Source organism: Podarcis cretensis (assembly GCF_951804945.1).
Source record: "Podarcis cretensis genome assembly, chromosome: 15".
Taxonomy (NCBI): Eukaryota; Metazoa; Chordata; class Lepidosauria; order Squamata; family Lacertidae; genus Podarcis; species Podarcis cretensis.
In genome coordinates, this window is record NC_137185.1 from 23273110 (window position 1) to 23285280 (window position 12171).

A 12171-nucleotide genomic window follows, 5' to 3' on the forward strand; every position below is an offset into this window, starting at 1 on the left:
CTCTCACACACACACATTGTCTGTTACACTTTTGTAATGCTGTTTTTAATGTATGTATTTGTTTTTTGCTTAAGCTATGGTGAATCACAAATTTAGTGCTATTCCCCCCCCCCTAACAAACATGTATTTATGTACAGTTTTGACCAATGTGCACAATTTTACAAGCAATTTCCCCCAACAAATGCAGTTTTGTAAACACTGCTTGGTTGGAGCACTGCATTGCAAAATTCAGATAAGTGCCATTTTTTTAAAAGGATAGCTGTGATTTGGTTCACATTTTGTTTTGGAAGGTGTGGATTTGATAGATTCAGCTTTTAAATGAAATTTCTCCTCCATCCCTAGTGGTCAACCTCTTTGCCTGCTGTAACAATTTAATTAAGTGAAACTACCGGGCATCATAGTACTTCTCTACCGATTGCTCATAATTGTCCACATCTCTTCAAGAGGGAACAAAGCCAAATTGAAAACAAAAGTAATGAAGTCAGAATAGTTTATACAGGGACATGGCAGCCTCTGTGTTATTTCAAATCTTTCTGGAAAAAAAAAGTTATTGCATTCTCAGCATACATTATTGAGAAATCCTTGAAGAAAAGACTACGGTTCTGCGTTGTCAAGAGACCTGGACATTATCATAATGGTTACTTTCAGCCTTTTTATTATATTTAAAAAACCATGAATGCATAATATAGTGGCTTGAGGATGGTACAGAGAGCCAAGACTCCAGAGAGTTACTCTCAATTTTCCCTATTAAGATATCCGGCCTTCTCTGCCCTTTCTCATAATAGGGATGATGACATCTCTCTAACAGAAAAATCGTAGATGCTGCTGAGGTTTCAGACCAAATCCCTCCTTTGCAAGGACACAGCTCCTGAGAGTGTGAGGTGGCGACTTCTTGAGAAGTCACCCAAGAGCTCCCACATCCTTTCCCTTCTCATTCCTTTCTCTCTGTGTATTATATCTCTAGAACAAAACTTTTCAAATGGTGACATGGGAAACCCTACGATTTCCAGGGTTTCTGCAGGTATCTTTGCACCCTCTGCAAAAATATCTTGACACAATGTCTGTGTTGTATGCAGGCCATGTTTAAAGATGGTGCCCCTTGTTGACTGCTGCACTTTTAATTCAGGTGCCTCACAGGTATTTGTATCTTAACTAGGAATGTCAGTGGAGTTCTCCAAGCTTTAGATTCAATACAAACTCAAGGGCTTATAAAAACTCGTAGGAAGACATGAGCTTTGCAAGCCCCTTTAGGCTTTCTAGGCACAGGTCGGAGCGTGTGTCATCCCCGCCCCCCCCCCCCAGAAACCCTATTATTCAATGCTAAACTGGAACAAATGGCAATTGATGGAAATGCCAGTTACTTGTGTGTTTGAATGAAGGTATTAAAATTATAATGCATTTCTGTTTTTAAACATGCTGTGACCTCTGTGGAACAAGTGACTAACAAGTCTAATAAATCATCATCACTCCCAAGATTCCTCCAACCAACCCAGCCCCCCAATCTCCCAACCTCTTTTCCAACACTGTACCCAACTTAAGTGGCAACGCATCAAATGCAATATGAAAGGGAACAAGGACAATATGTCCTTTTGTCATTTCTGCTGCCCCATAAGGGCACACTATATGGAAATTAAAAAGTGGGAGAGTCTTGGGGACTCTGGCCAGATGATTTATGAACCTCAGATTGGTTTTAAAAATGTACCAAGCTATTTCTTACGGTCAATCAGAAGTGAGTCAGCCCATCTCTAATCTTACCCAGCCTGAGAATAGGACTCTATACAAAACTCTGGGTAGGGCTCTTAATCCAGACTTGCAACAGGGACTTTTCATAGTCCAGTGGGAGAGGAGAGTATGCAGGCTAGGTTCTCCTTAAGGGGTGTGTGCGCAGCTGGGATTACTGCGCCTGAATATAACACTATGTTGAAACCGCATGTGTTTTGGTGATGCCATCTTTATTGATCAACGGTTAGGGTCTGTGTTTGTGCCTGTACATCTGTGATGGCACCAAAGGTGGCTGACTGCCAACCTCTGCAATCTGGAACAGAGGGTGCTGCCTCACGCTGAATCAGACAATTGGCAGATGGTCTCCAGGGTTTCAGGCAGGGGGTCTCATTCCACTCCTACCTGAAGATGCCGGGGATTAATAGAACAATACCCCATCTCTTCCCCACTCTTTTTCTTTCTTCCATCTCTTCCCCCAACCGTAAGATGTCCGTGACATTAGTGTATCATACTGAACATTAACGAACTGTGAAAAAGACTCTATGAATCAAAAGTAGAGATGAGATATGTACTTTCCTTTGTTTATTTTGTAGCACAAGAAAAACTTCAATAAAAACTAACTTAAAAAAAAGATGCTGAGGATTGAAACTGGGACCTTCTGCATGCAAAACAGATGTTCTACTACTCAACTATGCCTTTTTGTCCACTTCTTATTATTCTGAAGAACACCAGCAAAGTACTTGGTTCAGAGTCTACCTCACTATTATTGAAGAAATGTCAATTGCACTTGGTATAGATCTATGATCCTGTGATTTCTGCCACCAGGAAACAGGAGAAGAGCACCTTGAATTTCTCTCTCCATGGGTCTAACCTGACACGCAGAACCTTATCTTAAACCCATTTACCTCCCTGGCATGTCTATTATGCCCCCTTCCAAACTTATTTGGAAATCTTCCACACTTGCCTTCTTTCTTCTTTACAAAGCAGCTGCCTGGCAATTGTCCCCTGCCTTAACTCACTCTTTATAGATAAGAATATAAGCACTTTGCAGGAAGTACCTTCTATTCAAGAAGCCTTCATTGGTCCCTCACAAAAGCTGAGGCTTTCAATTATGCTTCAGAGTATCAAGCACTAAAAAGAAACCATCTTTGTGTGCATGTGAGGTATGTGTGTGTGAAGGAGTCAAAAGTCTTCAGTGGGTGGGGATGGTGTTGTGGGTTTGTTTGTTGGTTTTTGTCACACGTGTAAAGAGGGAAATTTAGCTGAATGCTTTGTCACCCTTTGTCTTGCAGGTAGCTGAGGAGAAAAGGCCAGGAGAAGGGGCTAAGTTTTTATAACAACAGAGCTCGAACAACCTCCACAGGAAAAAGAAAAGTGATGTGTGTGTGAGAGAGAGAGAACAAACTTAGTATTTCAAGGTGAAAACGTCCAGTGGAATTAGGAGCTGAAGTGAAGTGAAGATGGCAATGGATTGGTCCATGTAGAACAGAAGTTGGGAACCTCTGGCTCACAGGCTAGACTGAGCCCACCAAACCTCTCCATTAGGCCCATGAGACCATTTCCCCCAAAACATGGCCACCTGCCCAAGATTTGATGTGACAGGATTTGCTGCCCATGCAGCTGACCCCTGCAGTAAGCTGGACTGAACTCTTGGTTTGGGTGCATGAGAGGCTTCCCTGTGGAAAACTCTCTCATACACCTGAATCTTGCAGAAAGCTGGATTGAACCAAGTCACTATCTCCTCCACCCCTCTCACATGACACAACTTTGACAGGTTGGAAGGACCACTCACCTGTCGTTAGAATGCCAGGGTACTAATTTCTCTCAAAGGCAGTGAGCAGCAAGTACGCCTCAGAAGTTGTGCTTTTAAACCTCATTGGAGGTTCTTAAGCAGAGGTTGGGTGGTCATCTGTCATGGATGCTTTAGTTGAGATTCCTGCATTGTAGGGGGTTGGACTAGATGGCCCTTGGGATCCCTTCCAGCTCCACAATTCTATTATTTTATGACCAGCCTCCTCATCCTCATAGTCCTCCTAGCCTTGCATGATTACAAAAGATGTCTCCTCAGATACAACCTTTTTGGTCACTTGTGATCTCCTCGTTGGGGGTGTTTACTGAACCTCTTTGATATTAATATTTAAGTAACTGCCTCCTTTTCTACAGACCCTACTGAGTGCCAAGATCAGCAGAAGGGGTCTCTTGGTATTTCCTTCACCCTCAGAGGTTTCAGGTGGTGATGGCCCAGGAGAGGGCCTACTCTGCAACAGCCCCTAAATCATGAAAGTTCTTCCCAACAGAGGTATATCTGCCATCTTCACTAAACAGCTTTCAGCAAATGCTGCAGAGGCACCTCTTTATCTGGCCTTCGGCTCCTAAGATATGTGTCTTCAGAGCCCACCCTATTCCTGTGAAGGTAGCCTGTTTTAACTGTTTTAAATTCTGAATTTCACATTGTTGCAATTTGCCCTGGGATGCGCTGGTGAAGGGCTGGCAATAAATTTGATGATGGTGATGATATGACAAAGAACAGGCTAAGGGTTCTGGGTGCCTGGGCACACTGCTCAACATCGATGGCTCACGAACCATGAAGCAGTTAACAATTCATTTCTCAAATCCCATCCTGCTAAGATCCGAATTCTCTAAAGCAGACAACCAGTGTTTCAAATTAAGCAAAGCAAAACAAAACACAGCTGTCACATGCAGTTAGAAGCTCGTTCAGCCTTCCGCTTGCTAAAGAGAACATTAAATGCCTGTCCACACCAGTATTACAATATCCAGCTGAATTCCTAGATGGAATCAATAGCCCTAGAGAGATCAAACCTCAGAAAAGGATGCTGCAGAGTCAGAAAAGGTTCAGCAAAAGGCAACCCAAATGATCAAGGGGATGGAGTGACTGCAGTCTGAGGACAGGTTTAGAGAAAAGGTGAGTAAGGAGTGACATGATAGAAATCTATACAATTATGCATGGGAGGGAGAAAGTGGATAGAGAAAAGGACGATGTTTTTTCTTCTGGAAACTTCAGGAAGGGAGAGTTGCTGTATGAAGCTGGATTCAGTTTCATACAGAAGCGCTGAGGGCCTTCTGGTGGTTCCCTCACTCCGAGAATCCAAGTTACAGAGAACCAGGCAGAGGGCCTTCTCGGTAGTGGCACCCGCTCTGTGGAATGCCCTTCCAGCAGATGTCAAAGAAAACAACAACTCCCAGACTTTTAGAAGACATCTGAAGGCAGCCCTGTTTAGGGAAGCTTTTAATGTTTGATGCATTACTGTATTTTAATATTTTGTGGAAGCCACCCAGAGTGACTGGGGAAGCCCAGCCAGATGGGCGGGGTATAAATAATAAATTGTTGTTGTTGTTGTTATCATACTTCCAACAAGTGGTCACCATTCCTTGAGTTCGACAATGCCAACCGTCTCTTAGGCGATGCACACAGATTTCGTCCAATGAGAGCCAGGCTAAACTCTCTATCTCTATCTCAAAGTGAGGAGAGTGCTGTTGCACTCATGTCCTGCTTGTGGGTTTCCCACAGACATCTAGTTGACCACTGTGAGAACAGGATGCTAGACTACATGGGCCATTGGCCTCATCCAGCAGGCTCCTCTTATGCTCTTATCTTTTATGCTTGCAATGGAGTTCCAAGGTTTCTAGGATCTCTTTTACATTGCAGCCCCTTGTCCCCCTGGAAAAGTTGACTCTAGTGCAGTGGGAGAGGATCAAAAGAGCAGATGAAAGGGGAAATTCAGAGGTTTTCAATGTGGTTCCATAGACATAGACAGACATTCTGTGGCAAGGGAACAGAGTGAAAGCAGCTTAACTTTTTGGTACCCAGCTGGGTAGAATGATGCCTGCACACTTTATATCTGCACAAGAAAAAGTTAGAGATGAAAGTTAGAGATGTGATGCTGTGTTATCTTTTTTTTTAAAAAAAAAAGGGGGGGGGGAGAAAGAAAGCTGAAAAGTAAGAGGGAAGGTCTGGATACGCATCGGGAAGAAATTTGATTTTACTCCTCCTTTACAGAGAAACCCATGCAATTCATACTTTCTGAAACAATCCATGAACCAAAACAGAACCCTCCTTTGAGAGCCTCACTTTGCCAATTTTGCAACACAGTTTTCCAGTCAAGTAATGTACTCAAATATAACATACACTAGGGTAAACAGTGCATAAAAATGCATTAATTAGTTAAAAATAGCATACAAAGATTCAATACATTGGGGGAAATTGCTTTGAAAAAAATGTGTATATTATGCAAAATTGCACGCAGAAATGTGCCTATTGGGAAAATGATGCTCCCATTCTTGCATGGGGGTGAATCTGCCACATTCCAACACCCCTGAAAGAAGACTCAGAATTGCCCCCCCCCCCCCGGATGAGCTGGAATACGGTCAGGTGGGCCAAGGGGCCAATCAAGACAGGAATGAAGCTAGACTTTATAAGCAGACTCCTCCCCAAACTCATCACTCGTATCTTCAAAGCGACCTCTTAACTTGTTTTTGCTGTATGACCTTTACTAGTTGCTTGCTTGGGGGCTGAGTAGGAATTTTTGGGTGAGCTCCTGTTTGGCCTTGGGACTCTTCTTCTTTTGCCTAATCTGTACTGTTGGGAAGTGGAGTGGGTTTTGATCTGGACAGGAAGGAAAGGACAAGTTAAGAGCTGGCGGGAGGAATACCTCAAAGAGTTTTTGGGTACCAGGCACTCTTTGGTCAGGCTGTTTTGGCATCAGGGGTCTGTAGGGGTACCAGTTAAGGCATGTGCACCAGGGTGATAGCCAAACTGGTGGGGCTACGCTGCACTTGCCAGGTTCACACAACCAAGGTTTTTGTAGCAAGGAGGAAGAAATCCTTTTAACCCTTTGCTGTGGGGGCCACAGGAGCGGGAAGAGCCTTAGGAAACCTCTCCGCCCAGCCCACAGTAATCATGTTTAATTGGTTGCTTAAAGATCCTTTAGATTTCTCTACCACAGATTGTGTTTCCAGAGTCTTCTTAATGGTTGTTCTGGCAAATTCCCTAAGGAATTTTCATGACGGCTTAAAAAAAAATTAATAATCTCAAAATGATGTGGAAATGAACTTAAACCTGGAAAAATGAGAAACAGAGAGAAATGGAAATGGAATTGCTCATGACTAGGTGGGAGGTCTGCTCTGCTGCAGATCTGCCCCAGTATACTTAAACACACTATTCTCCAAACAACTGCATTTTTGCAGATAGCATACAGAACCCAAAGGATGTGATGAGCTCCTCTAGCTGTATCTTTATGGTCCAGGAGGACTGAATATGTTGGTATGAGATTATTCCTGTGGAATTCTACCCCGTTCCCATTTCCCCTGTTTTTTAAACAGGTTTTGCAGTAAGATGAGGAGCCCCTCCTCATTCCGCACCATGCTCAATTAGAGATGACAGCTTCTCTTGCTGACTCATATAATCTTCCCCTGCCCTCTGTTGCTCGTCACACACAGACTAAATGCCTTTTGAGGCCAGTCCAGAGATCACAATTCATCACACCATGGTAACATCTTTGAGCAGAAACTTGTTCTAACCTCCCTTCCTGCTCTAATACGTCCCGCTAAACCTAGACAGAAGACCAGCTTAACCCTCTGAAATATTGTCTTCCCTGTTTTAAATTAAAGCCCCAAATCCTCCCATTCATTTGGCCGGGTGCAAAGCCTCCATGTAGGTCCTTATAATGAATGGAGAGAAATTTACAGAAGTGTCACAATGGAAAAGACTGCAGGAGACGGACTGGTGAAGGGGAGGGAAGCAGGAAGAGCTCCTTTCTAGACCTTCTGAGTAAGCTGGCTTACAATTACATAGGCCACATTGCCTTCTATAAAGAGATTTAGGAAGTCAAAGAAACAAGGAAGGCAGGTTTTACCTGTAATTGCAAAGAGTGCCCCTCTCAATAGCCTTTTTCTTTTCATTTTTTGCACTGCTGGCTCATTCCAATACACAGTAATTTGCTGTGCTTTTTCTTACAAGAATCAGTCAACATTGTTGCCTTTTGTTTGGTACTGAGACACCATGTCAAGCCACACTTGAACCCGATTAAGAAGTCACTGCATTTGTTCTGGTTTAGAAAGAGATTAAAACCCTGAAAAACCCTCTTTAAATATAAAAAATATCTCCCCCACTCCCTCAAAACCAGCTTTTTGAGCAGGAAAATAAAAGATGAAGAACCAGTTCGGTATTGTATATTTATAGCCTAGTCAATTATAACTCAAAATTGGAAATTTGCAAGGTTCCAATCAGTTTTTAGATTTAATTGTGTGTTTTATATATATATAACATTGGCCAATTAGCTGGTCAAATAAGAATTCAGAATTGCAAGCAATAATTTATTAGAACTTTAATAAATGAAGAGAAAGATTTATTCCAATTACAAATACTTTGGGAGTCTTCTAGAAGATTCCAAATTCCTGTCTCTTGGAAAGGCATTATAGAACAGTCATAACATTTGACATTTCTCTGATGAAAATAGGGATCTCAATAATAATAATAATAATAATAATAATAATAATAATAATGTTCTTATTTCTACCCCACCCATCTAACTGGGTTGCCCCAGCCACTCTGGGCAGCTTCCAACATATCTAAAAACATAAAATATATTAAACATGAAAAAACTTCCCTATACAGGCTGCCTTCTGGTGTCTTCTAAAGGTTGCATGGTTACTTATCTCCTTGGCTTGGGAGTTATGTACGGCAACTCATTCTGTGATCAGATCGGAAACCAGGACAGCTTTTGTAAATCCAGGACTGTCCCTGGAAAATGTAGACACTTGGAGGGTCTGGAACAGTGTGCAAAACTATAGAAAGGTCTTTCTTTCTGCCCCCCTCCTGCCCTGGAGTCAATGGTAGTTCTGAACAGCAGGGCAATTGTGACCTGTTTGTGTTGACTTCATGTTTCTTCAGCAACGTCTAAAGCTATACAGCCTATTTAAAAGATGAGAAATCACGCCATCTGGCTTAATTGGCGAAGGAGGGCAGAGTGTTGCAGACACGGGTGCCTAGTCCTCCATGAGCAGTGTGCGGGTGCATCTGTGTCAATTGCAAGGCTAGAGCGCAATGGGCCTTCCTTCTTACTATTGATATCAGGAAACACCATGATCCAACAGAAAAACGTCGCTTGATCGTTCTTGACATCAGAGAACAGCTGGAAATATCTGACCCTATTGTAGGGTTGGGAAAGTTTCAGTCAAGGGCAGCCCAAATGACCAAGGGGGCGGAGTGACTTTCCTGTGAGGAAAGGTCACAGAATCTGCAACTTTTTAGTTTGGAGCATCTTAGATGTGCGTAATAAAAAATATGCATGGCATGGAGAGAGTAAAGAGAGAAAAGTTTTTCTGCGTCTCTCATAAGACCAGAACTCTAGGACTTTCAATGAAGCTGAATGTTAGGAGATTCAGGACTGACTGATACAAGAATTCACTTTTTCATGCAGCACATAGTTCAGCTATGAAACTCTCTCTCACTAGAGGCAGTAATAGCTACCAATTTGGGTGGGTTTAAAAGAGGGTTTGGGAAAATTCATGTGGGAGAAGGCTATCAATGGCTACTAGCCATGATGGCCTATGCGCTGCCTCCATGGTCAGGGACAGTAATGCTCTTGAGTGCAAGTTGCTGGAAACTGCAGGAAGGGAGGGTGCCCTTGTGCCTAGGTAATGTTTGCCGCTTTCCTGACCACTGTGAGGACAAGTGGGCCATTGGCTTGATCCAGCAAATTCTTCTTACGCTGTTAAGCCCACAATCGAATAACTGGCAGTAAATCAAAACAAGCCAAACCCTACGCCAAAGGATAAATGGACATAAATCTGACATCAGGAATCACAAGACAGAGAAGCCAGTAGGAGAACACTTCAATCTCCCAGGACATTCAATACAGGATCTCAAAGCAGCTGTCTTAGTATAAAAGAATTTCAGAAATAGACTTGAAAGAGAAGTTGCTGAATTACAAGTTATTACTAAACTGAAAACTATGGAGAGACCTGGTCTGAATAGAGATAGGGGATTCTTGTCTCATTACACATGCTAAAGCTGTTTTTGGTCATCTGCATACTATCCCTTGCTTTTTCCTGTACGACTAATTGCAGTTATTAACAGTCGTCAGCAGGTTTACCATACCCATTGAGTTAATCACCCATCTCCTGCTACCCTTTTGAGGAAAACCCCACCCCACCCTCCCACTATATATAAGGATCTGGTGACTTCTGTTTCAGTGTATCTGAAGAAGTGTGCATGCACATGAAAGCTCATACCTAGAACAAACTTAGTCTCTAAGGTGATACTGGACTTTTTATTTATTTATTTATTAATACTATTAATACTGTAGTAGTTAGCTGATCTGGAGCTCAACCCTCTACTCTAGCTTCTCATAGAACAGTTCAGAGGAGTTTGTGATATTATCATAATGGTGAGATAAATTTGCACAGTAGGGAAATCTGTGAGATGGAATGGGGCAAAGGGAGAGAGAGAGAGAGAGAGACAGATAGACAGAGAGAGAGAGAGAGGATTTTACTGGTTAAGAACTACATCACAATCATTTTATTGTAGAGCAGATGATGTAATGTTTCTTTTCTTCCTTGTCCCCCCTCCCTTTCTTTTTCGCTGATGGATGCCTTTCTATATTCATGTATTATCTTTGAAGATTTAATAAAGGGGGAAAGAGGAGAGGAGGAAAGAAATGGAATAAGCAAAAAAGACAGGAAGAGATGGAGAAAAGGATGAATGTGTATCTCATAGGACCCTCTTTAAAATGCTAATAGTATAGAATACATAATATCATCATTCTAGATGCATGTAATTGTGGGGATATGAGATTTAGCCAGCTAACAGTGGTACTTAGGAGTAATTCAAAATGCCCGAAACCTGACTATGGTATTAAAGAGATGTTTGAAAGCCTCGCAGCCATAGGTTAAAGTATCTAAATGGCTTCTATTAATATTGTATGCCATAACAAGCAATTGCACAGAGCCAAAGGTGAAAAGGCAGGCAAAACCTGAGCACTAGCAAATCCTTAAATTTATGGAGCCTATTTCTTAGATGACCTAAAAGCTGGAAGGGTGGGGGAGAGGCAAGCAGAGGGTGGTCTGGGAATTTTGCTTTTATCCAATTCCTCATCTTTTGAGTGCTCTTCCGCTTGGTGAGTGGAAATAGTAACACTGCCTCTCCAAAGTCTGGGATGTCACTAAAGGATGTCACTAAAGTACGAAAGGAGCTTTCAGGCACCAGGGACAGACAGGGCAGTCTACCGTAAAAAAAAAGCTTCTGTTTCCAAAGCACTGAATGCCAACTTTGCAGGACTTGAGGACTTCTTGCCTGAAGTTCCACACTCTGAATGTTGAAGTTTTGAATATGAGCTGATTTCAGCATGAATTGATTCCAAAACGTTGAGGGGAATTTGGGTCCCGTAAACCATGGCCTTCCACACTCTGTGCAATGAACTTTGATGGCTCCCTCAATATGTTCTAGTATCCATGAGCTTAAAGGTAAAGGTCCAGTTGCAGACGACTCTGGGGTTGCGGTGCTCATCTCGCTCTATAGGCCGAGGGCGCCAGCATTTGTCCGCAGACAGCTTCTGAGTCATGTGGCCAGCCTGACTAAGCCGCTTCTGGTGAACCAGGGCAGTGCACAGAAACGCTGTTTACCTTCCTGCCGGAGCGGTACCTATTTATCTACTTGCACTTGACATGCTTTTGAACTTCTAGGCTGGCAGGAGCAGGGACCGAACAACGGGAGCTCACCCTGCCACAGGGATTCGAACTACCGACCTTCTGATCAGCAAGCCCTAGGCTCTGTGGTTTAGACCACAGCGCCACCTGAGTCCTTAGAAAGGAACCTCTGAACATAAGGTTACTATTTATAGGGTGAGCTAAGAGACAGGTAGGGAACTTTTTGCAAATACCTTTATCAGCTGCGCAATCATCCACTTTGGGCATTTTTTGGGGTGGGGTGGGGGGGTGGGACAGGTTGCAAAAAAGGAGTAAGTGAAAGTGTTTGGCTAATCATAATATGGGCAGGAAGCATTGCCTTCCCTTTCCATTTCCCTTGGCCTAATGACAGTTCATTCTGCATTCAGATCCTGCTAGCTATGTGGCCCTGGAGCATCAACACAGTTAGGTGGTCCCTGACTGGCTGGGATCTCTTGGAGAAGGAGAAAGAAGGGCAGGAACCGGAGAGGGAAATGTCAAAACAGCAGATAAGAGGGGATGCGACAGCTGTCAATAGCAGTGCAAAAGATACTGTTTGAAGGGGGGGGGGGCAATTTGGTCTGCACAAAAGTTCCCCATGTGCCCTTCAAACAAAGTTGGTGGGCAAACATTCAGAGCAGCTGTATTCACCTAATTGCCATAGCTAATAGCTGATGCTAGAGCCCACTACTGTGGATTTCTGTCATCCTTGTTTTCTGGATTCACAGCAGGCAGTATTTTATATATATTTCACACCTGGCAATG

The 12171-nt window shown here is 43.0% G+C and overlaps 1 protein-coding gene across 4 annotated transcripts in view; it reads right to left on the minus strand.

The window, feature by feature from the left end:
* Positions 1-12171, minus strand: part of GRIK4 (glutamate ionotropic receptor kainate type subunit 4) — a 472983-nt gene that overhangs the window by 175303 nt on the left and 285509 nt on the right. The window lies entirely within an intron of this gene.